The sequence below is a fragment of the Podarcis vaucheri genome, assembly GCF_965113315.1.
Source record: "Podarcis vaucheri genome assembly, chromosome: 2".
Lineage (NCBI taxonomy): Eukaryota > Metazoa > Chordata > Lepidosauria > Squamata > Lacertidae > Podarcis > Podarcis vaucheri.
Window position 1 is genome coordinate 39693403 of NC_138760.1, and position 10590 is coordinate 39703992.

Below are 10590 nucleotides of genomic sequence, written 5' to 3' on the forward strand. Positions count from 1 at the left end.
GGAGACCGCCTGGGAATACCGGGTGCTGTAGGCTTTTATTATTTTATTTTTTTCCTCTTTTGTTTTCAGGTAACCTTCTTCTGTTTTTGTCTCAGATTTCATTGCAGATTTCTTCTTTTGTTTTTTATTTTTAAAATTGCTTCTGCTCTCGGCACCCCATTTCAGCCTGGCTCCTACCCAGCTGCTTCCTTCCTTTTCCTATGAATTCCATACTTGGGCCACACTGTAGGCAGGTATGATCTGGGTTCTCCTGCCATGATTAATATTTTGAGCACTGTTTTGCAGTTGCAGTTGGGCAGACGGTTGAGCTCCAGGCTGGATACTATACTGCACCAATCAGCGTAGCAAAGCATTGCAAAAGGAAGCAATCCTACAGAACTGGCTGCAGTTTCCCCCATTTTTATTTTTTTTTTAATTGCAGAACTTTGCAGAGGAGTTTATGAAATAATTCCCCTGGCAATCCTGAAGCGCTTATGTTTGTGAGCAGAATTATCAAGAATATTGGGGCCAGTTTGGAGATGATTTTTGTAGTCAGGGAGGACTAGGGTCTCAGGTAGAAAGTCCAATACAGTATTGGTTACTTCACAATGGATGGCCCATAACAGTGAAAGAAGGCAGTGGTCCAGCACTTGGTACTGCCACATGTACTCCCAATCCAAGTACTAATCAGGCCTGATCCTGCACTACTTGCAAGATCAGATGAGATCAGGATAGCATAGTCATAAGCAATTATTATTTCTTCCCAACTTTGCTGCAGTCCAATTATCTTTGAAACTAGGTTATAATAGAGCCATGTGATGTGAACTTGGATAGCTTTTGTTTACCGGCAGGTAGCAGTGTTGGTTTGCCGTAGTCGAAACAAAATAAAAAAATTCCTTCCAGTAGCACCTACTGGAAGGAATTCTTTTATTTTGGATAGCTTTTGTTAAAGTGTCCCCTCTTCAGATGGCAGCCCTCTTTGTGTCTTTTACAGCTACATAACAGGAATGAAGATCACAGAGATAAAATTACCTTTTTTTAAAAAAACAACAACAACCTGCCACATTACCCCCTCGCTACCTCTTCCTGATCCTAATTCAGTGATTTCATCTAAAGAATTGTGAGGTTTTTCTTCTGCCACAACTTCCCATTATTCTAGGTTTAGGTAAGCACAGCTAAACCCTTTTCTACACTGTCTGATCAACTAAATGCCCAGTTCTGTTTTTATCTGTTTGGGGTTTTTTTAAAAAATCACCCATTGCAGTTCAAATAAGCAGCATATGTCCTTGATGGAAACTCTGACCAAAAAAACAGTGACATGTGGAGATTAAACACCTTCTGCCTCCTCTTGCTAAAATATATTATTCCACTAAGCAGTTTGTTTTTCCTATGGCTACAGATTTTTATTAAGCTTTCTGGCCTTAATGGAATGTGCCAATTGCTGAGAACAGATGGCTGCTACAGAGAAATAATGAAAATGGAAGTAAGTCACTGAAGATTATGGGGAAGAGGAATGAAATCTCTTTCTGCCTTTCTATTAAAATAGCTTTTTGTTTGTTAGTTGAAGTCACTCAATTTTTACAGCCTAATAGATTGGTAGTTAATTTGACCAGCTGAAGCTTGGTGGTTTAAATCAAATTTTCACAATTGTTCACTGTAACCGCACAATTACTGTCACCAACAGCAGAAAAAACTAGCCATTAGAAGCTAATAGTACTTTTCACTGCCACTTCCCCCTTTGCTCCTGATAATTCACTTAATCAGAAGTGAAAGTTAGCATTGCTTAGTTTAAATCAAGAATAGCCAACATGGTGGCCTCCATATCTTGCTAGACTACAACTCCCATCAGCCATGACCAGATGAGAGTTGCAGTCCTGCAACATCTGGAAGATCACAGGATCTCCAACCCTGATGAAAGATGAGTAACAGCAGAAGTTAGTATATCTGTCACTTTCTTGCACAGATTCAATAGCATACCAGAATTTTAGATTTGCTTATTTAAAGTGAATTAATGGACTCTGGTGCATAGCTGTCAACTTTTCCCTTTTCTTGCAAGGAATCCTATTCGGAATAAGGGAATTTCCCTTAAAAAAAGGAAACAGTTGGCAGTTATGCCCTGGTGCCCTAGTGCAACAAATGCACTTTTCTTGAAAGGGCCTTTCTGTGGTATAGAAAGCGGTGGGGAAATGCGTTGGGAAGTGTGGAAAGAACAAACTGAACGACTCAGGACTACAATACCTCAAGGACTGCCTCTCTCCATATGAACCTATCCAGACCCTGAAATCATCCTCCAAGACCCTTCTTTGTGTGCCTCCTCCATGTGAGGTCCAGTGGGTGACAACACAAGAACAGGCCTTTCCTGCAGTGGCTCCCCATTTGTGGAATGCTCTCCCCTGGGAAGTTCACCTGGCGCCTTTATTATTGATACGGAACGGGGGGGGGCAATGTCTTCTTCACTACAATATATTTGCTCAATTTCTCTAGGACTCCATCACCCCTCCCCTGTCCTCCATAATCTCTCAAGTAATACTGTCAAAATCCTGTTACAATGTATCCACTCTGTTTCTGCTTTTGCTCTATAGTACAGAGTGGCTTAGAAATCACTGAAATCTTCAAAAATTGATATAAAATCAACCGTAACTCCGATTTCTTCACTTTTGGTGTCATTCAACTCAGCTCCCCCTGGACTCCATAATGCTACCCCTACCTCCATAATCCCCGAAGCGGCAGGTCACGTACACAGGAATTTCTTAATCCTGTCAGATAGTCTTGCAAAATCCTTCCTTCGGGCAATATTAGGTGGCAGACGATGCATATCTCTGACCCATTGTCTTGCCACCACCAGTACTCAATAAATGTGTATCTATGTATATTTCCCGCTCCGCATATCCCCCCTCCCTCATCCGAAAATGCTAATTAATGTAATCCCACCTTTTCATAATGTATTCATGACGTGTAAAGTATATTCATGATGTAACTTGTGAAACCCAACCTTCCCATAATGTATTCGTGACGTTTCATGCACTGTATTCTGGGACATGGAGGGAAAACTCAAAAGTTCATGTCACCCCTTTCTCACTGTTCAATCTCGCCTTGAACCTGTTGCGCAATAAACTTGGATCTTCTGCAGTTTGCTCCTGCGTCCGGCTGAGCTCATTTTCTTCCGCAGGGACCCACGGACTTAGTCCGATGAGCTGGGTGGCAGAGTAACCCCGCACCCAGATTTTTTCCGTAACAGTTGGCGCCCAACGTGGGGCTTGTGGTTCTCCCAAGCTGCTGACTGGGGGCCCCGAAATCTTCAGCCGGCTCCAGGCCATTTTGCCTGGGAAGATCCTTTTGGACCCCCAGCCATCTTCTGGGCGGTAATCGAAAGCCCTAGGAGTTCAGCCGGGGAGCAAAAGAGGGATCCAGCCGGCTTATTCATCGATCCCGGGATCATCATAGAAGACGCGTGAGTATAAGGAAAAAGGAAAATCCAGTGCACTGGTGGGAAGGGGGTGGAAGTCTCCTGGCAACTGAATTCTCTGCCCTCCTCTCTATCGCTCCTTCTTGCCTTTCTCTTGGTCCGGTTAGTGAGAGAGACCGTGGACCGCTGCTCAACCCGAAAGGGGGGTTCTGAGCTCTATCCCTTTTCCTTAAAATCTCCAGCCAGCCGCACCAATTGGGAGCCCGAAAGTAAGACGGAGAGACCCGACTTGAAAGATAGCCGACTCTCTGCAACGGACATCCCAGTTGAAAGCAAGGGGTTGGAGCTCTCTTTCCGATCTTCCCGAGCGTCCTTTCTAGGGGGCAGGAAGTGGTCTTGCTTTCTATCCCAATCCCAGCCGCACCGGTCGAGCTACATACCACGTGTACTGTAAGCTCGCTTCCGAAAGCAAGGGGGATTTTCGACCCGAAATTCTATCCAGGGACCACCCGATCTGGCACTGCATGGCGCGGGCGTCCAGTAGGGCCCCTTTTCCTGAGATGTGACGATAGGTAGGAGGTTGCCAGGAGGGATAGCCCATGAGGAATTGGGCAGGACCGGCAGAGTGGAAAGAGACCCCAGGTTATAGGAAATAAGGAAATAAGGAAATAGGAAATGGAACGCAAGGAACCGGATAGCTAGAGCTCTCTAAAACCCACTAAGGAAGTTGCCAGGCAACTAGAAGCCCCTTCTCCTCTTTACTATACGTCCCTGTACTAAGCGTACCAAACCCCTAGACATACCAATCCTAATCAACCCCTCTTTTTTCCCCTTCTCTATCCCAGACACACACACACCCCCCCCCAAAAAAAGGAAAAAGCAAAAAAGCAACAACAGCAACGCATGCATCTATAAAGGGGTACCCAGTCAACCAAGCGTTGTGAGCCCTACCAGTCTGATTACCTGGTGGTGTGTTTGAAGAGGCAAGGAGGCTCATAAAACCATGTGGGACCTTCCTACTAATTTCACTTAATGAAGCCAAAGGTAGTGGCCCATCTCCTTGCAATAACCAACTAAAGGATGAGAATATATATGTTTACATGTTGTCTGTTATGTGTGTTGTCTGTTAATACATATATGAGAATATGTATGTTTACATGTTGTCCGTTATGTGTGTTGTCTGTTCCTTCTGTCTCTGGCAGACTGCCTTTCTTAAGTGTGCATAGTTTAAACTGCAAGCTTGCTTCAAAATTTAAATCTAAGGAAGTCATGCTGGATCTTAGCAGTCCTAAATAAGAGAAAATGAGAATGAAGTGTGCAAATGTTTACCCCACCTCTTGCTTTGCCCCAACTTTTGAGATTGCGAGTCTACAGTCTTATTTTGGAAGGTGCTGATAACCTAATGTTTCTGCTGCAAAAGCCTAGTTGAGCCAACTGCTCTCAAGCTAAAATGCAGTGTATGTATTTCATTAAGCATATGCCTATGAAAGTATGGTGTTCCTTCTAAGAAAATATCTGAGTCCAGTTTTAACTTTGATTTGGTTGGACAGAAGTTTATTGTAAGGCTCCTGATATCAGTCTCTATAAGACTTCCTGGCCTCTTTTCTTAGAAAATGCCCCCCCCCCCCTGTTTCATTCTGTCTCTTTCAGGGTTTTTTTTTTCCCTCCTTCTCCTTCTTATTCTGTGCCAGGTAAATTTACTCCTGAGTAAGCTTCCTTTAAAGGAAACTGCAAGGGGGGGCATAGATTAGGCTTACTATTGCTCTGCAAGTTCAACAAAATTGTCAAATCTATGGCTGTTGTAATTATTTGTGAGTGGTTATATCAATTGAATTAACTTTGCTTTATAAAAGATCCTCTCCCTATCTTAGGAAAAATGTTAACTTCAATCTTCCTTTAAAGATAATTTCTATAGGTATGTGTGTGTTTCTGGTAGTACAAATCTTGCTATGAACCCTGTATTTTAGGGTTGGACTAGATGACCCCAGGTCCCTTTCAACTTTCCCAATTTGTGGCTGATGAGTTGAAATTCAGCCCAGGTTGGCTCTTTGTTTTTTAAAAGGTGTGATGAGAGGTGAAAGCCATGATGTTTGAAGCAGAACTGGTGATATCAAGCATTTAAGTGATTACAGTGTTTATCATTTTGTCTATTATTTACAAAAATCAGACTTAAAAGTCTACTCAAAGTTTAAGCACATACAAATGGATAATCAAGTAGAATTAGCCTTGACCAATCCATTTGTCTGCAAATGGTAAGGCCGAAATGACTGAGAATGTTTAAAAAAAAAAAAATTCCTATGAATTCTAACTCTCTGGCCATTTTTACTCATAAATAAGAGAGCGGTTGATTGTTCCGCGAATGGCCAGAGGGATATTAGCCCTTTCCTGTACATAAAGGAAGCAGTCTCGTTTGCTTGGGCCGAAATCGCTAGCTTTGGTAAATACTTAAATTGCTGAGTTTCTCTTTTTTGTTTAAAATCAAACCCTGTTTTCAAAATCTACTCCATACCCTTCCCTTCCCTTATTCAAATGTTAATTTAGCCAAAGGATGCAACATTTTCAATAGTACAAAAGGTTTGCTGAGACATGAACTCTGCACATGCACAGAGGCTAGATCAGCTAAAGAAGAGAGAGAGAGAGGACGGGGGGGGGGGACTGTAAGGAGGGAGAGGAGGTTTCTTCCAAATGTAAAAGAAAAGTCAGAACCATTGAGGGAAATCACCCTTAATCTGTCTTTGCCCCAGGGGCTACTTAAGACAAAAGGCTACAAAAAAAAAAAAAAAACTAGCCCATCAAAAGTCAAGAGCTTTCCAGGTTCCAAATCTTAACATGCAAAATTCTTTTCACAGGTAAATATCAAAGCATTCCCCCCTGATTGGGAATTTTAGGAACAGCATTTCCTGACAGGCTTTTCACATGAAATAATTTTCCCTTTTAACAGGATATGTGAACCCTGATAACAAAGTGTTTGTCCCTTTTCCTCCCACAGCAACTTTCTTTCTGTTCTGTGAAACAAGTCTGAATCCCTGCTGTATTAGTGACCTCTATCTCTTTGTGCCTTTGACTTTTTTTTAAGTTACAAATAATCTGTTTTCATTTATTTAATCAGTTTCTCCATGATGTCTATGAAGTTAATCGAAGCACAACCAAACATTGTTTGTGGAATGGTACTTGTTTACCTTTGGCCTGAGCATTTCTTACTAATTCTGTCATTTTGGCTAGTGCAAGGTACCTGCACAACTTTAAATTGCCATTCATTTTATTGGTATTAACTCATTTCCCAGTATTCCGCTATTAACATTACAGCTGATGTCACATCAAGAAACACTTTTATTTTCATTTGGGATGTTAGAATGCCAAAACAGATTACTTCAGGTTACTTATTAATTGTGTGTCTTAGCATTTATTTATTTTTGGTTCCTCATAGCTCATTTTTGTGTGTTTGTGTTTTACTTTGGGGGACATGTTCATCACATGTTGAAAGTCAGTCTCACGAAGTTCTTTTATTGAATAGCACATGGTGAATTTTAAGTTTTCCTCATTGTTTTTCCATTTTTTCCAGTCCAGTAGTAATATGTGTGGTTTTGATAATATCTTTGTACTATTTAATAATAGTTATTTTCTGAATCTGATGTCTTTGTGTCAAGTCCATTTTCATCTAACTGGTAATCTAATTTTTTGCTTTCTTTTTTATTTTTTAACCTTTGTATTTTTTACAGTTCTCTTTCTATACATGTGGAGTAATTTTTTATTTTATAATATGAAAAGAACAACAACAACAAAAATTAAGTGAAGGAAAGCAAACAAACTTAGCAGATAATCACAGTAATTATATGGAAATGTGATAATGAATAAAATGTTTAATCCACTAAGATTTTATTATTTGCAACTTCCAACAGAAACCGAAGGACATCCTTTTCGCCTTTTGCCCCCTCCCTTTTCTAACTGTCTTTAAGCCCCAAAACCCTGCCCCTTACAGGATATCACTTCTACAGATGTGCAAGGATGAAAAGCAGCAACAACCCCTCATGGCTAAGGGGAGGAGTTGAATTGCAAGGACATTTTCTCACTTTTGAACCTTAAGACTGTGCTCCAGGATTCAAAAGATACATGCATAAAAGATCACAATTGTGTCAAGATATGTAACTGATATTTAATTAGTTTGTTTTGTATTATGTGTTATTATGTGAGAATGTTGAAATGTGTCTGACAGTGTGATTTCCACAAAGGGGGGCAATTTTTGTGTGTAATTGTTTTTATGTTAATGTCTTATTGCTTACACACCAATGGAGAATTCTCATGCATTTTATACTTTCTAATAGCTCACACTATTCTGGAGTCCAATGTTTAGATCAATTTATAACCACATTTAATTGTTCCACCTGGCACCCTGCCAACTTTCCATATCCATTTTAAAATGTGTTAAACCTCGTTTTTCCAAGGACAAGCTTCTGGATCCATAAAACACCAGGTACATGAAGGTGCATATGCTTTGGTTTAGCAGGAATGATCCCTTATAGAGTTAAATTGACTTATTTGGACAACTGCCCTTGTTAAGAATGGTTTTCATTTAACAGATTGGTTTGAAGAGTTGAGAACCATGGGGCAAGATAAATTCAAATTGGACTCAGTTTGAATTGGGCAAGTGTATCCAGGCTGCAATTAGCTTTTTGGTCCTTTAAGTGCAAGTGAGCAACTCTCCATGCGTGCAAAACCACAGCCTATAATAGAATCCCATAGGAAGGCCAAGGCCAAGGCATCTCCCTCACGAGATGCCCAACCTATGTGCCAGCTATGGTGAATGCCAGGCAACATGGTTAAATGAAAGCCCCGAGGGGATTCAACAGACAGGATGTGTTGCTGTAGCACTATGTCAGTGTGAGACCACAGAAGAGCTAGCTTGACACCTGAGAAACACACAAAAATGGCAAAGGACAAAACACCAACTGCATTTTTCAGTCAATTAGACCTTCCTGCTAGGTGTAAAGCATAAAACACTATTGAGAATGCCACAAGTAATTTAGCAACAAAATACAAGACGTGTTCTTTATATAATACCCTATATACAGCTACCTGCACTGATATACTTGCAAATGACCGTAAGAGGCATGGCTTGCAAGTCCCTTTCAGGTTTGCATAAAGCCACACATCCCATTCACCGAGATTTAGGGTGCGGAGAAAAGATTTGCAAGTTCTTACAGAACTTTAATGCAAATCTATCTCCGAATGGGGGACTGATACGGAACGGGGGGGGGGGCAATGTCTTCTTCACTACAATATATTTGCTCAATTTCTCTAGGACTCCATCACCCCTCCCCTGTCCTCCATAATCTCTCAAGTAATACTGTCAAAATCCTGTTACAATGTATCCACTCTGTTTCTGCTTTTGCTCTATAGTACAGAGTGGCTTAGAAATCACTGAAATCTTCAAAAATTGATATAAAATCAACCGTAACTCCGATTTCTTCACTTTTGGTGTCATTCAACTCAGCTCCCCCTGGACTCCATAATGCTACCCCTACCTCCATAATCCCCGAAGCGGCAGGTCACGTACACAGGAATTTCTTAATCCTGTCAGATAGTCTTGCAAAATCCTTCCTTCGGGCAATATTAGGTGGCAGACGATGCATATCTCTGACCCATTGTCTTGCCACCACCAGTACTCAATAAATGTGTATCTATGTATATTTCCCGCTCCGCATATCCCCCCTCCCTCATCCGAAAATGCTAATTAATGTAATCCCACCTTTTCATAATGTATTCATGACGTGTAAAGTATATTCATGATGTAACTTGTGAAACCCAACCTTCCCATAATGTATTCGTGACGTTTCATGCACTGTATTCTGGGACATGGAGGGAAAACTCAAAAGTTCATGTCACCCCTTTCTCACTGTTCAATCTCGCCTTGAACCTGTTGCGCAATAAACTTGGATCTTCTGCAGTTTGCTCCTGCGTCCGGCTGAGCTCATTTTCTTCCGCAGGGACCCACGGACTTAGTCCGATGAGCTGGGTGGCAGAGTAACCCCGCACCCAGATTTTTTCCGTAACAATTATACTGTATACCTTTAGGCAAAAATGTTCCTCTTTAACCAGGCCTTTAGCTTATTGACATCCGATGTCCTTTTAAATGTGTTGTGGGAAGGAGGCTTATTGGTTTGTTTTTGTTCTTATTTTAATTATGCATTTTCTGTTTTTTATATTAATTTTATGTTGTGAACTGCCCTGAGATCTACGGATCTGAAGGGATGTATACAAATTTAATAAATCATAACAAAGAACAAATGACTAATGGGAAGTTGTGTAAACATCCGACAAGGAAATCAGGATGAATGCTAGACAAATGCTTATTGCTGTGTAATTGCCCTGTAAATGAATCAGAATGAATGCTCAATAAAGATAGAATATAATCTAACCTCCACAGAAACTTTGTGCAAGCAAATCAGGATGAATGCTTAGCAAGTATATAATCTGGAGGGTCTTCTATTGACCTTTTTCAGCTCACAGGGGATGGGAAGTGCCCCCACGAAAGGAATGCAATTAATAATAATAATAATAATAATAATAATAATAATAATAATTTATTTATACCCCAGCCACTATGGGCAGCTTCCAACAAAATATTAAAATACAGTAATGCATCAAACATTAAAAGCTTCCCTAAACAAGGCTGCCTTCAGATGTCTTCTAAAAGTCTGGTAGTTGTTGTTCCCTTTGACATCTGGTGGGAGGGCGTTCCACAGGGCGGGCGCCACTACCGAGAAGGCCCTCTGCCTGGTTCCCTGTAACTTTGCTTCTCGCAGTGAGGGAACCGCCAGAAGGCCCTCGGTGCTGGACCTCAATGTTTGGACTGAACGATGGGAGTGGAGACGCTCCTTCAGGTATACAGGACTCAGGCCGTTTAGGGCTTTAAAGGTCAGCACCAACACTTTGAACTGTGCTCGGAAACGTACTGGGCAATAGGGTGGAGAGACAGGGTATGGCCAGGAGCACCTTGCTACCCAAATGGATCAAGCTCCAATGGCACCTAAAAACAAAAAGCTTCAACCCAAAAAACTCCTATGTTTTTCACAAAAGCAGGGAGTTACAGGAAACTGTAAAAAGTTTTATTTTACAAATTTAGTATCTGTTAAAGTGAGGTTTGGCATTTACATGTTTACATTTACCACCGTCCTCCGGAAGCATTAAAAAAATATATATCAAAA